Raw genomic sequence first — 14245 nt, 5'->3', positions numbered from 1 at the left:
TGGCTCTCTTTTGTTTATGATGGACAGCATCAAAGCAAATACTGTACAACATGAAGGAAAGTTAAAAAAGAATAAGAAATAAGTACAATGACGCTGTCGCTGAGCCGTGTCATTTTGTAGACACGTGCTTTCGTAAAACAAGCATGCACAACCTACAAAATGACGCAGCTCAGCGACCACATCATTGCGCTCTTCTTTTTTAAATGGTAATGGGGCTGAGGGTCAAGTTAGGGGGTCAAAGAGGGCGGGAAAGCAACATGGAGCAGGGGGGAGAAGCACACGAATGAACGAGAGCAGAGAGCAACATGAACGAGAGCAACATGCGGGTGGGACAGAAGCACATGGATGAACAAGAGCAACATGGGGGCTGCAAACGGGCAAGAGAGGCTGACATGAGTGTATGAGATTGACAAGCTTATTGGTGGGGGGACAACCGCTCACAGGTGAGAGAGGGCACCATGAGTGCAGGTGGGGGACCAAAGCACAGGGGTAAGGGAGCAACAAAGAGCTTGTGGGAAGAGAAGCACATGAGGGAGTCAGCTCAAAAAGACATACTCTCTCATGGAGTGCTTAAACAAAAAGAAAAAAGTAGCTCCCAAAAGGCGAGCTTTAGAAGGAAGCAAATACTTCGGTCATGCTCCAGGGAAGGGTTAAACACAAGAAGAGGAAGTAAAGCCCATAGAAGCTAAAGTATAAGATGCAGGCACTTGAGGGTGACAAGTAATAGTATTGTATTGTATTGTATGTTGATTTATAGAGCGCGATTGATGCCCGGGGGCGTCCAAGCGCTAAGAACCATCATATCGAGAGGGGTGACCGGGGGAATTTACTGAGGGCAGTTAAAGAGGAAAGTTTTGAGCTGTTTCCTAAATGAGGAGAGATTGGGGTTGGCTCTCAGATGAAGGGGCAGGGTGTTCCATAGCTTGGAAGCGCTGTGAGCGAAGGTCCTACCGCCGGTTCTTGATTTCTTTATTCTTGGTGTTGTGGCCATATACGTCTGGGTCGATCTGAGATTCCTGGTAGGTTGGTAGTGCGAGACTAGGTTGAGGGTGATGAGGGGGCCCGTTTTCCAGAAGGCCTGGTGGGCGATGCATAAGGCTTTGAATTGTATTCTTTGGCGGATAGGTAGCCAATGTAATTTAATCAGCCCAGTTTTGGCTGATTGACGCTGAGGGATCTGAAGTAGTGTGCGGGCGGCGCAGTTCTGCACCGTTTGAAGTCTCCGCAGCGTATATTCTGGGGCAGCGAGGTAAAGGGCGTTGTTAAAATCCAGTCAGGACTGGATAAGGCCCTGGATGGCTACCTGTTTTGCCTCCATAGGTAGAAGATGGAGAACCTTCCTTAACATCCTAAGGAGGCCGAAACAGGTGGCTGCGAGTTTGGTGGCTTGGGTGCCAAAAGACAGAGATCTGTCCAGCCATACCCCAAGGCTCTTGATGTTGTCCTTGGGGGCTGGAGGAATGCCCAGGCAGGGCGGCCATAGAGTACTGAAAGAGGTAGGGTCGGCAGGGCCCAGGAGCATTAGCTCTGTTTTATCCCCCTTCATTTTGAGTGAGGAGGAGGACATCCAGCTCTTGACCTCCTCTAGGCATTGCTTGAGCCCTCCCCTCGTAGTCAGGTTAGCTTCCTGGGCTAATGAGACCACCAGCTGAGTGTCGTCAGCGTAGGAGATAATTTTAACTCCAAACTTACGAACAACCTCGGCCAGGGGCCTCATATAGATGTTAAAGAGCGCTGGGCTTAATGAGGAGCCCTGTGGTACTCCACATCTTAATGGTCTGCTGGTCGATGATGATTCTCCATCAAATACCCGGAAGGTATCTGTCCTTCAAAAAGGATTCAAACCAAGACCATGCTTTGTCTTTTATGCCGATGTTCGACATACGGTTCAGCAGTATGTCATGGCTGACCGTGTCGAAAGCCGCACTTAAATCAAGGAGGATCACTGCCACTGATCCTCCTTGATCCAGGATGGTTCTGGATTCCTCGGTGAGCATGAGGTTTCGGTTCCATGTTTTGGTCTGAAGCCTGTTTGGGTGGGATCCAGTAAGTGATGGTTTTCTAGATAGATTGTCTCTTCATTACAGAGACTTGGCTCAAACCCTGGTGCACTCCGGATCTGGTACATGCCCTACCTCTAGGGTATGGCATCCAAAGGGTTGACAGAGGTAATGACCAACGGGGGGGGGAGTGACCATTATACATAGAGATACTTTTGGTTGCTCAATGACAGAACTCCATGAGTTAAAGGATGCGGAAGGGATGGGCTTTAGTCTTAAAATCCATGACAACTTCTCTTTTTCCGGGGCACTGATCTATCGCCCTCCCGGCACAAGTACTGGTTTTCTAGGAAGTATTGGAGACACGCTAAGCCCATTGATTCTTAGATATTCTAACTTTACCATGCTGGGGGATATGAACATCTATCTCGAGTCTACTACTGAAGCATCCACTGCCTCCTTTAGAGAAACCATGGATGTACTGGGTCTCAAAATATGTGATACACTAGCCACCCACGAGGCGGGACACACGATTGATTGCATTGCTACCAACTTAGATATATTAATAACAGACCAGCTGAAACCCCAAATATGGACAGATCATGTACTTATACCTTTTACGATCATACCGGAGACTAATGCCAACAACAAGCACACTTGCGAAAGCAACCAGATCAGACAAGATGACTGGAAAGCCACTATGAAACATCCAGAATTAACTTCAATAGCTAGAGAATGTAGACCTAAGTTAGCAGGATCCCCAAACCTAAACACTTTTAGGGAGTGGATGACTGAACTAAAAAGTATGACCGGACAGGGAAGACGCAAGCCTAAACCCGGGAAAAAGAAGAGATCTGCCCCTTGGTTTGACCTAGAGCTCAAAAACAAACAGGGGGAGCTAAGACGGGCTGAACGTAGCTGGCGGAAAAACTACCTCAGCACAGAACGTAGCAAATATAAAACGATCAAAAAGCGTATCACGCACAAATTAAACAAGCTAAAACATGTCAGCCATAGTAACAGCCAATAGCAAACAGAAAGCGATTTTTAAAATCGTGAAGGATTTTAGTAAACCCAAATGTTTAATGCAGGACATCCCACCCTCACAAATGCTTTCTGATTCTATTGCAGACTTTTTTGAAGGAAAGGTTAGGGGGCTGACGAAAGACTTTGAGGCTCCTATTTTCGGTCCAAGATTTGAGGACGAAAACACAAGGCAGGAAGCCACCCAGCTTACAGCTTTTCGTACAATCAGCCTGGAGGAGACAAAACGTGCCATTCTGACAACCAAGTCAGGATCACCATTTGATCCATGTCCTATAGGACTCCTGCATCTCATTGCTGATATTGTTAACCCAGACATAAATGCCATCGTTAACAACTCACTGTCTACTGCCTACGTCCCCCCGAGTGGAAACTGGCAGCAGTAAAACCTTTACAAAAAAAACAACTTCCCGGCCCCACCACACTCTCAAATCTACGTCCAATTTCATTACTCCCGGCACTGTGTAAAATCACTGAGTCGACAGTAAATAAACAGCTGACACGCTTCTTGGAAGAGAATGAGGCATGGCACCCCAATCAAGCTGGCTTTAGGACTCAACACTCCACCGAATCGGCTCTCCTGTCCACTACTGAAACTATCTGCTCAGCTCTAGATCAAGGCAAGAAGGCCGTCCTGATTTTATTAGACCTGTCGGCGGCCTTTGACACGGTCTCACATGCTATCTTAATTGACCGGCTAACAACATCTGGCATTAAAGGCATTGCCTTGGAGTGGATAAAAAACTTTCTTAGTGACAGGCGACAAGTGGTGACCTTGGGGGAATTCCGATCCAGTGAGAAGTCACTGTCAACGGGAGTACCTCAAGGCTCCAGCCTGAGTCCGACATTATTCAATGTCTATACCGCACCCCTGATACAGCTGATATCGTCCTACGGCATAGATGTAATAGCATATGCCGACGATACTCAACTGATCCTGGTTATGGACAAAGATAACCAGGTCTGGGAGGAAAAACTTAAGTGCTGCTTAACGGCCACCTTTGAGTGGATGCGGAAAAACCACCTAAAATGCAACACAGGCAAGACCGAGATCATGCCTATAGGCTCAAAAAACGAATTTATCCCCTGTCTGTGGTGGCCTGAGAAGGCAGAGATACCACCTCACACTACTTCCTCGGCCCGTAACCTTGGGGTACAGTTTGATGCCGATTTATCTTTTAAACATCAGGCGTCAAAAGTGGCAGGCACTTGCTTTGGGGTGATAAAACTGCTCAGGAAGTTCTTTGACTTGCTGCCCCTCGAAGCAAGGAAAACAGTCTTGATTGCATTAGTTACTTCTCGCATTGACTATTGCAACAGCCTGTACGCTGGTACTAATAAGGCGGTCACCCATAAACTCCAGATGGTACAGCATGCGGCGGCAAGGCTGGTTTTGAAATGGCCAAGAAAATCCTCAGCATCCAAAGCCCTCAATACACTACACTGGCTGCCTATAACAAAAAGGGTCCTGCACAAAGTACTGACAATCACCTTTCGTGCTGTGCACAACTCAGGCCCACTGTACCTAAGGAAAAAATTTGTAAAATACTGCCCAACTCGAGCACTACGGTCCTCAAATGCCAATCTTCTGACCATTCCAGGGTTCAGACTTAAAACCCGTGGGGGTAAATCCCTAGCGGTATTGGGTGCTAAAGCATGGAATGCCCTCCCCCCACCTTTAAGAGCACTGGACAAGGAATCTGATTTCCGCAAACAACTGAAAACCTGGATTTACAATCTCCCAGACTCAACCGCCAGAGCACTAGTGTGACTCCGGTCCTGGTCTCTTTAAGCAGTAAGGCAACTTTTACATCTGGTTGTCCTTCATTGGCGCTGAGATGCTCCTTGGAGCGATTGTTAGCGCGGTATAAATTAGCTTTACATTTACATTTGACCAGCTGGCTGTTGATATGTCTCTCCAGGACTTTGCTCAGCCAGGGAAGTAGAGAGATTGGCCGATAGTTACTGAGGTCTGAGGGATCTAGGCTCGGTTTCTTTAATAAAGCTCGAACCATGGCTTGTTTCCATTCCGGCGGGACTATGCCGGTAGTGATGGAAGAATTAAGGAGGTCCATTATGATGGGCAGGGTAATTTCGGAAGCTGACATAATGATGTCTGGCGGGGCTGGGTCGTCACGAGACCCTGACTTGACTTTCCGTGCTGTGGACTCCAGAGTCGTAAGGTTGAGGGGGGTAAAATGATCCAGTGTGGGAGGAGGCTGAGAGGAAGGGGGTGTCGGGTCCGAGTTGCTCAGGGTGGGGGGGGGGTGCTGGGCGCGGAAGGGAAGGATTCATAGATGTTAGTGATTTTTTGAAGGAAGAAATCTGCCATCTTATTGCAATGTTCTGTGGACTTGATCTCACACAGGCTGGGTGGTAGTTTGGTGAGGCTTTTCACAATGTGAAAGATTTCTCTAGGTTTAGATTTGGCGGAGATTTCTTCTTTAGAGAAATATGCTGTTTGGGAGGCCTTGATTTGTTCTTTGTACTCCTTAAGTAGCTTACGGTATTGAGTTTTGTATTCTGGTGAGGGATCCAGGCGCCATTTCCTTTCAGCTTGCCTGCACTGGCGTTTCTTTGTCCTAAGGGATTCTGAATACCAGGGAGCAGATTTGTGGGAGCGTTTTGTAATGGTTTTCCTTTTAGGTAGAGATGGTCAAGTGAATGGGTAATCCATTCTTCGTATGTCAGGTTTGCGCGGCATGGGTCCTCATTATGAGGTGGTGAGTTGCTGGCCAATTTAGTGGTCCATTTCTCGATTGACAGGCGAGACCAAGGTCTGCCTATTCTTACAGTGGGTATGACGGCTAAGGGTCTGGGAGTAGATCAAGAGAGGGGGACCAGTAGATGGTCAGTCCATGGGAGAGGGAGAGGTAAGCCAGTTTTCAGGTTAGGACAGTTGCTGAAAACTGGATCCAGCAGGTGACCTTGAGCGTGGGTATGGGACCTGACCGATTGGTGTAATTGCAACGCCGCAAGGTCATCTACAATAAGGGTTGCCGTGTGATCTGCCTTAGAGTCGAAGTGAAAATTAAGATCACCTAGCAGGGTGAAGTTAGCGGTGGTACTGGCTCGTTCTGCCACAATCCGTGCTAGTTGGTTGTGGAATTGTTTTGGGGGGCAGGGGGATCGGTAAATGAGGGTCCCTGAAAAGCAGTTATTCGGCGAGAGCTCAAGGCTAAAGCCTAGGCTTTCACAATCCGGGATGGTTTCTGGGATGACTCGGCAAAGGAACTGCTCTTTGTAGATAATTGCAAGTCCTCCTCCTCTACCTTTAGGCCGGTCTTGGCGGGAGATTAGAAAACCAGGTGGAAGGGCGGTGACCAAGGCCGGGTCAGAGTCTGAGGTGAGCCAAGTTTCCGTCAGGAAGACGATGTCAGGCAAGCGTTCTTCCATCAGGAGTGCAAATTCGTCCTTGTGTTTGGGCAGGGATCTGCAATTTAGCATGAACATGCGGTACTCGTGGCATTGGTCTGCGGGTGGCTGGGGTTTTAGGATCGATTTACACACGTTGCATGTGTGTGGAAGGCTTTCTACATGAGACGGATGTTGGCTACACTTTTTGTGAAGGAGCCTTAGTTCTTGGAGGTTAGCGGAGCTGTACTGCCTGGGTAATACAGTTTGGGGTGTAGGGGGGGTGGCCCTAGGCCCGGACTCGGCGCGGACGAGCGCAGACGAGCTTGCCTTATGCGCGCTTTCGGCGCGCAGTCGGCGCGCCCGCTGCGCTCGTCCGCTGCGCTTCCTCCACATGCACATGATATATTGGAGGTGGGGGAAGTTAGGGGGTGTGGCCTCGCTGGGGGCGTGGCCGGTTTGCACGCCGGTGATGGCGGCAGCTGAGGGGTGTTTGTCAAAGGGCCGCAGCTGCGCTAGGGTCCGCAGCGCGGTGTGCCAGCGACCGTCAGGAGAGCAAGTGAGTGTTTTTAAAATCAACACCACACTTTAAATCGTGACTCGCAAGTGAAACAAATTTTAAAAGTACAGACAATTTTTTAAAAGCTCCCGGCTGTGCCTCAGGAGTGAATAGTAAGCAGTGGGAGGTCTCTAAGCGCACTGGAAGCAGACAGTGCATCTCGCAACAGGCAGCGCAGGCTCCATCTAGTAGGCATGGCCTGCTGCTGCTGCTGCTCACTACCCCTGCTGTAGCTCACCAACAGGCTGCCAGCACCACAACCTTTGCTCCATGGTGCAGACGTGTGTATGTGCTCTTGCATTTACGTTTTGTCCTGGAAGCATACAAATTCTGTGCCTAGACACATTCTTGTATTGTCCTGTACACTGCAGTGCACATGCAATGAGTGGTGTGTTTGGAGAAAAGTTCTGGTTCAAGAAGGCATTTCCGCCCAAGTTACACCCAAGTAATGCCTCCTTGACCCAGAGTGGAGCAAAGCAGTGCAAATTGCTATCTATTCTGAAAAACTGGCACCTTTTCAGAGCAAAGTAAATACCTTTACAAGAGTTTACGCTGATTTATGTCACTATATGTGACTTTGTTGTGGCGTAAACCCTTAGTAAATCTGGCCCTAAGTGTCTGTTGAGCTTGTTCACATCTCAAATTAGAAAAAAAGAAGCTAGCTTTTATAAGCGCTGTTATTATGGTAGGAATTTCGACTGTACCACTCACTTTAACCGGGGGACCCTTGGAAGGTGGAGGCCCTGGGCAGGTGCTCACTTTGCACATGCCTTAAAACGACTCAATGTCTCCTCCTCCTCCCCCATCCCCACCCCCACCCCCATCAAGCTGCAACAGGCAGAGATGCCTGCAGCAGCCCTGGGGCTTATAGCAAACTTTGGTAAAGCCAATTGGTCTTGCAGATGCGAGAGCTATTGACTTTGTCAACGTTTTGCTTAGCTGTGTTGTACATGGGCTGAAAATAAAGAAAAACGAGCATTGGCAAAGCCAATAGGTCTGGGAAAACCAGGATCTATAGGCGTTGGCAATGTTAATGGATTGTGTACGGCGCTGGGACTGGTTTTATTGATATTTGGGTTCTCCGCCGAAGAACGGTCCCGTAGCTGGTGTTGGCCGTTATGTCTTCACTGTGTGTCACATAGCGTTCGTCGGGTGTTATCGGTATATAGTCAATACTCTAGTTGTTTTCATAACCATGCCGAGGCATCTTTCTTCCATGTGCATGACCCAGCTAATTTTACAGTAGACATGGAACTGTTTGCTTTTGCTCTGCAGGAATCGTTCTAGTGTACCCGCTGCAGGAACATCCTTAGCGCCAGATTAGTTTGTTGTAAAGTATCCATAGCAAATGTCACAGAAGTCGTACGTTAGTGAGCACACGCTAATGTTGCGTGCATCCTGCTATTCGAAACCCATTAGCATTCTCTTTATTATTTTGCATAATTCATAGGCTTCGAAAAGAGATCAGTCTTGAATGTTAGTCTTTTTGATGTACAGCATTCCATATGTGGTGCACTTCCTTCACAGACACCATTTCTGCGAAATAAATGAAGTTGCGCGCGGGTAGCATGTCAGCCGTTGAGATATGGGTGCAGTGTTCTTTTAACCATATGTTAAATCTTGTATTCCGATTAACCATTATGTGTTGTAGTAAATTAAAGCCTTTGTCACAAGCGCTTGTGCGCAAAGCCAGCAGCGATGAGGGAGGGGGGTTGGGTGACAGACAAGCAACACCGGGATGCACAGCAATATGATAAGAAAAGAGCAAGATTTTCAGGCTCTGTTTAAAGAATCGCTTGGAGTAAATGTAAGCACGAGTGTTTGTGAAAAGCGCTGTTAACCAGCAAAAAAAGTAGTCCCAAATACATTTCCTAAAATGGCAACTGTGTATGGATATTAGTAATTGGTCCCTGCTCCCAGGGGGAGGGCTAAACACAACCACCATATGCCTGCCATGGAAAATGGGGATAAAGAATCGAAGACAATGGAGCCAGCGAATGGGAAGCCTATGGGCAGGTTTAAGCCCACAAAGTTGATACAACATGCCTCATTCGAGAGTGGCGAGACCTAAAAAGTGCTATGACTTGACCAGGGCCAAGCATGTCCTAGAGCTTTTTTTCTTTGCTTCTTACAATGCAGCACCGCAGCAGCGCTGCTCTATAACATGGCTATAAAGAAATATTAATGAAATAAACTCTTGCATAGTTGCATATTGGCTTTGCCATCACTTGTTTTCTAATGCTTGTGATCATCCTCTGAAGGCTGCAGTGAGGCCTCGCCTTGCGCAGTAAATCTTTGCAGCACGTTCAACCGGCACCAGGCCTATCTGGGCCAATTGGGGATGATCAGTATTTAAAGTGCACCCATTTTGTCTTGCTAATCCATGTTTTCTAACCATAACTTTTATACGTTGGGTATGATGTGCAGAGATTTAGGATAAGCCATCTTATTTCGATTTCAGTTAGCAGCTGAGCCGCAGACAGGATGGCCTGCTAGTGTAACTGAGCTCATATCTAGTAGTTTATACTCAAAGAACACGTCTTATAATATGCAAGATAACTCAGTGGGCTGATGTATCGGCTGCAAAAATGCCCCTGTTCCATGAAGATTGTTTTTATCTGTTCGGGGCCAGCTCAGGTTCGACTCTTTTTTAGGTTGAACCCCGTATTATATTTGGGTGTGGTGGGAGAGACCCGGTGTGAGCGACCCAAGCTTTTATCTTGGTCTGAGCAGTGCCGCCCCTTCAGGCGGGCTGGTCACTACCAGACGCAGGGAGATATCTCGCCAGACCTTTATCTTCTAAAAAGCTATCAGACTAGAGCAGATACTGTTGCGACTTGTGTCTGTAGTCAAGCCAACGTCCTTTCTTAAATGTGTCCATCAATGCTCACGCACACACACACAACCATCCAACCATGCTACCACACGTCCTCCCTCGCACAGCAGTAAACCCACTACTCTGGGACGCTCCCATTATCAAGCACGTGTTGATAAGAATCACTTTCCTGTTCAACAACTCTGTGATCTCTGTGGAAACTGACTTCTGCATTGAAGGTTTGAAAGTCCCTGGTGGCACGGTCATGGTCCATTCTGAATCTAATGTCACCATTCTCAGCCTGCTCATTCTCCAGGGCAGAAAATGCACCTCCCAGCCCCCTGGGAGGGGCTGTACATGTTTTTTGTAGTTTTTGCTCCCAACACAATCCTAGCCTGTACCCCACAGTGGTGAAATTGCCTACAGGCTTGCCCTGTTATGTGCATATAATCTGCCATGGTTAAGCAAAACATTGGCAAAGCCAGTAGATCTCGTGTCGGCAAGACCTATTGGCTTTAGCAGTTCTTGCTTTCTTTGTGCCAGGATGGTTGGGTGCAACAGCTGGGGAAGGCGCTGGGAGGCAAGCAAAAACAAAGGACGGTGGGAGGGAGCAAATAACAACATTGAGCAGGATTGAAGGGTCAGAGCGGTAAGCAATAACATGCAATGGGACGCGAGTGTGGGAGGGTGCAAGAAATAACACGGAGGGAGTACAAGGATAGGTAGGAGGCAGCCTGCAAAGAAATGCTTTTGAAGTGCTGCACCTACAAGTAAAGAGCATCCCTGGCCCAAAAGCGCTACCAGTGGGAGGACGCTAACTGGGCAAGAAGAGTACTTGGGCCTTGCTCCAGCTGAGGAGCAAACACAGGAAGAGGGAGGGAAGCCGCAACACACTGACCAAACAGAAGCAAGGAAATAAGAGTGACAATGAAGCCAACTAGTGATGAGCAAAGAGTGAGCTCTAAGCCCCCTGTAAGTAAACAACATGTCTTGCAAGCGTCAACTCCTGTGTAGTCTCAGTCGAGAACTAAAAACTACCTGGGGCAATGCCTGATGGGATGATTGACCAGCCCGACTCTGCTGTTAGAGAGGGTGATATCACATCCGTGCTTGTGGATAGTAATAGGTGTGTAAAGTGAATGCCAGAGGAGGATTCTGATAGTTTGGGTTATCAAATTTCCTATCTTCAGGGCAGTGAAGTCTTCGGAGGTAGTAGCTCCTTATTTTCTTTGCTTTTGAACGTTCGGAATCCCCGGGTGATTGTTTGGGTGATACATACTGTGGAGCATTTACCTTTGAAGTATTAAAGGGTCCATCTAATGTAGTGAAAAAAACTGTTCGCCTCGCCTGGTCATTCATTTCTACCAATAGCCAACAATAGACGTTCCAGAATATTGCTTTGTTCAATGACGTCTCCTTGGGTTTTGAGATGTATTATGACATCATTCATAAGCTCTTCCTGATCTTTTCCAGGAGTATTTAGGTCAGTAATGATCAGAGAGGAAGTGGCCAAATCAGAGTGCCCTGATGAGCAAGAGGCAAGTTCATGACCGGCTCATTTTTATTATCCTACGCAGAGGTTCTTATTTCCACGGCCCCAGCATACTGCCATCTCTGTTTCCACCAAACTGTCACGTCATCACCTACTGACTTGTCTGATTCCATCAACAGTGTCGAAGACAAAGACATATTGAACGTTCCCTTGTCTGTGAATGACCCAGGATTAAGCCAAATGGAATTTTAACGAGAAAAGAGATATAAACTAACTTTCAAGTGGCTCAGTTTTACTGTACACAGCTCAAGCAGATTATTTATAGAGCTGCAGTGAAGGAAAGTGCTCGCATTGGAGGATTTTTCTTCTCGGAACAGCACTAAATTTAACTCCAGCCGCGGATCACCGATGAATCCTCATGGTAATCTCAGCTCAGTTCGCCCTGTACCTCAGCGCGTTTGCCACCCACGCCAGCATTTGGGAACGTACAAGGTGGAATGTTGTCGCAGAAAGCGGTATTATTTCATTTTCTCATTCGCATTTTAATGAAGGATACAGAAGAGGATACGCTAGGCCAGAGAGTGAATATCAGGTCATTGGACATGGATAAATCCAAATGTTAGGGGTAGCAAAAGTAGTCATTTAACACAAGGAAACCCCAATAGTCAACAGGGGCCTGGGGCAATTGGTGGAGCAAGGAATAATGGTCCCTAGTTTCAAAAATAAGAAGAGATTATATGCAGTCGAATGACAATTTTAATCAGTCAGATGATCAAAGCAACAAAAATGGTGCAGTGAGTGCAGTGCAGAACAACTTGCAAGGTGCTCTTTCAAGTGCAGAAGTGACCTCACACACCCGTGGACCCCCGTAACATCACAGGGTTGACTTGGATCCATCCATAGCTCTAAAGTTCCACATGTATGTTCCTGGTGGGATAACAGAAGGCAAGGATTGATCTTCACTGGAAATAAGAGGCTGTTACAGCCATGTTTACCTCCATTCCTGCCGCTGCATTTGCGATCTCTAGGACCAGGGCTAGAAAGGGCAGTACCAGGTGTACCGTGGCGTAAGTCTAAGCCTAGCTACCCCCAATTCTCATCCATGGTTGACTCTCTGTGTATAGTAGGCTGTGAACATGGTGTGTGTTTGAAGGGGAGTATGGATCGAGTGAATTTATTTGTCTTGGACTAGAATGTACTCTTAAGTTGGATGTTTGTCGGAAAGCGTCAATGCAAAGGCTTACTGTGTACGCGCTTTAGAATGAGAAGGATGGGAGTTGGGAGGAATTCTAGAGGATGGGCAGAAAGTTGAAGTCCAACCTTTTTTGTGACAAGATTAGCATTCACATAGAGAAAATATCACTGACCCAATAAGCATTACCTACTGCGTTGGTTGCGATTCTTTGCGTTTTTGTGACATTTGCAACGAGTAAATGGAACCCAGTGGGGACATGAGTGGGAAGGAAGGAAAGAGTCCCTGGAGTGTAGTCTAGCAGTGGGTGCACATGTGAGCACAAACGTATCCTAGAGTTGCAGTCCAGCCGTGAGGACACCATGTGGGTGGTAGGCAGTGTTCGTGCAGAAGAAGACTGAAGGCACAGAGGGAAACAAATAGTGTGCTCACCTGCCAGGAGGAGCATGACGATGTGTGCAATAGTGCACATATGAAGTGAAAGGGAGGCCATTGTGGAAAGGCTCGGACAGTGACATTGTTAACTCACTAGGAGCAAGAGAAGGAGCGTGAAGGACAAGATTGGCAGGAAAGGGAATAAATACTTTGGGACAATTGATGAGTGACCGCTGGAAAAGGATACATGAAAGATTAGTGTATCCCGGCATAATGAGGTAAGACCGCTAGTGGGGTCACCCTGCTCGAAGCCCTAGACTCCATCATCCCGCCTACCCGTCCCACCGACAAGCACCTGCGTCTGCCCCTACAGGACGTCTACAAGATAGGAGGTATTGGAACAGTCCCAGTGGGCCGTGTGGAAACCGGTATCATTAAGTCTGGCATGGTGATGACCTTTGCCCCCAGTAACGTAACCACTGAAGTAAAGTCTGTGGGCATGCACCATGAGGCGCTGGTAGAGGCTCTCCCGGGTGACAATGTTGGCTTCAACGTAAAGAACGTGTCTGTGAAAGATATCCGAAGAGGGAATGTAGCTGGTGACAGCAAAAACGATCCCTCAATGGAAGCTGGGAGCTTCACAACCCAGGGCATTATTCTGAATCACCCTAGCCAGATCAGCCAGGGATACTCCCTTGTGTTGGATTGCCACACCGCTCACATTGCCTGCAAATTCGCTGAGCTGAACGAAAAAATCGACAGACGATCTGGCAAGAAGCTTGAAGATGCACCGAAGGCACTCAAGTCGGGAGATGCAGCCATTGTGGACATGATTCCAGGAGAGCTTCTCCAACTACCCTCCTCTTGGTCGCTTTGCTGTCCGCAACATGAGGCAGATGGTAGCTGTCGGAGTTATCAAAGCGGTTGAGAAGAAGGCTGCCAGTGCTGTCAAAGTCACCAAGTCCGCAATCAAGGCCTCTGGCAAGAAGTAGCGCGAGCCACACCCAGCTGCCCTAATGGCCCTGGGTCCCCAGAATCCTCTGGTCTCGAATCACCACCTGCACTCTATGATCAGGGACTGGTTACTGAGCATTAGGATCCATCACAAGAGCCTCTGCAGGGAGGCTGGACTTGGCGCTTGTTCTGATGTTCTAATATTTTGTGACTTACATTCTGGTTATTCCCCGTCTGTGATTTCAGAATAAAATATAGGGACAACAACAAAAATAAAAAAATAAAATTGTAGTAAAGTGATGTGAGAAGCTGGCTTAGTATATGGTGTACACTTATGTAAGTGGGCACCCTGCACCAATCCAGACAACCCTTATGGTGATTTTAGTGATCGTAGACAATTTTTAGAAAGCTCTCTGAGTGGTAGCTGTGGAGAGCAGCCTTCAATCTTAGTCCAGAAGGA

The 14245-nt window shown here is 47.6% G+C and overlaps 1 protein-coding gene and 1 pseudogene across 2 annotated transcripts in view; both read left to right on the top strand.

Moving 5' to 3' along the window:
* The window catches only part of LOC147689146 (Krueppel-like factor 8), a 664854-nt gene that overhangs the window by 475871 nt on the left and 174738 nt on the right, over window positions 1-14245 (top strand). The window lies entirely within an intron of this gene.
* Window positions 306-13823, top strand: LOC147689147 (elongation factor 1-alpha, oocyte form pseudogene; annotated as a pseudogene).

Source organism: Lissotriton vulgaris, chromosome 10 (genome assembly GCF_964263255.1).
Source record: "Lissotriton vulgaris chromosome 10, aLisVul1.2, whole genome shotgun sequence".
In the NCBI taxonomy this organism is placed as follows: Eukaryota; Metazoa; Chordata; class Amphibia; order Caudata; family Salamandridae; genus Lissotriton; species Lissotriton vulgaris.
This window is presented reverse-complemented; position numbering and strand designations above follow the sequence as displayed.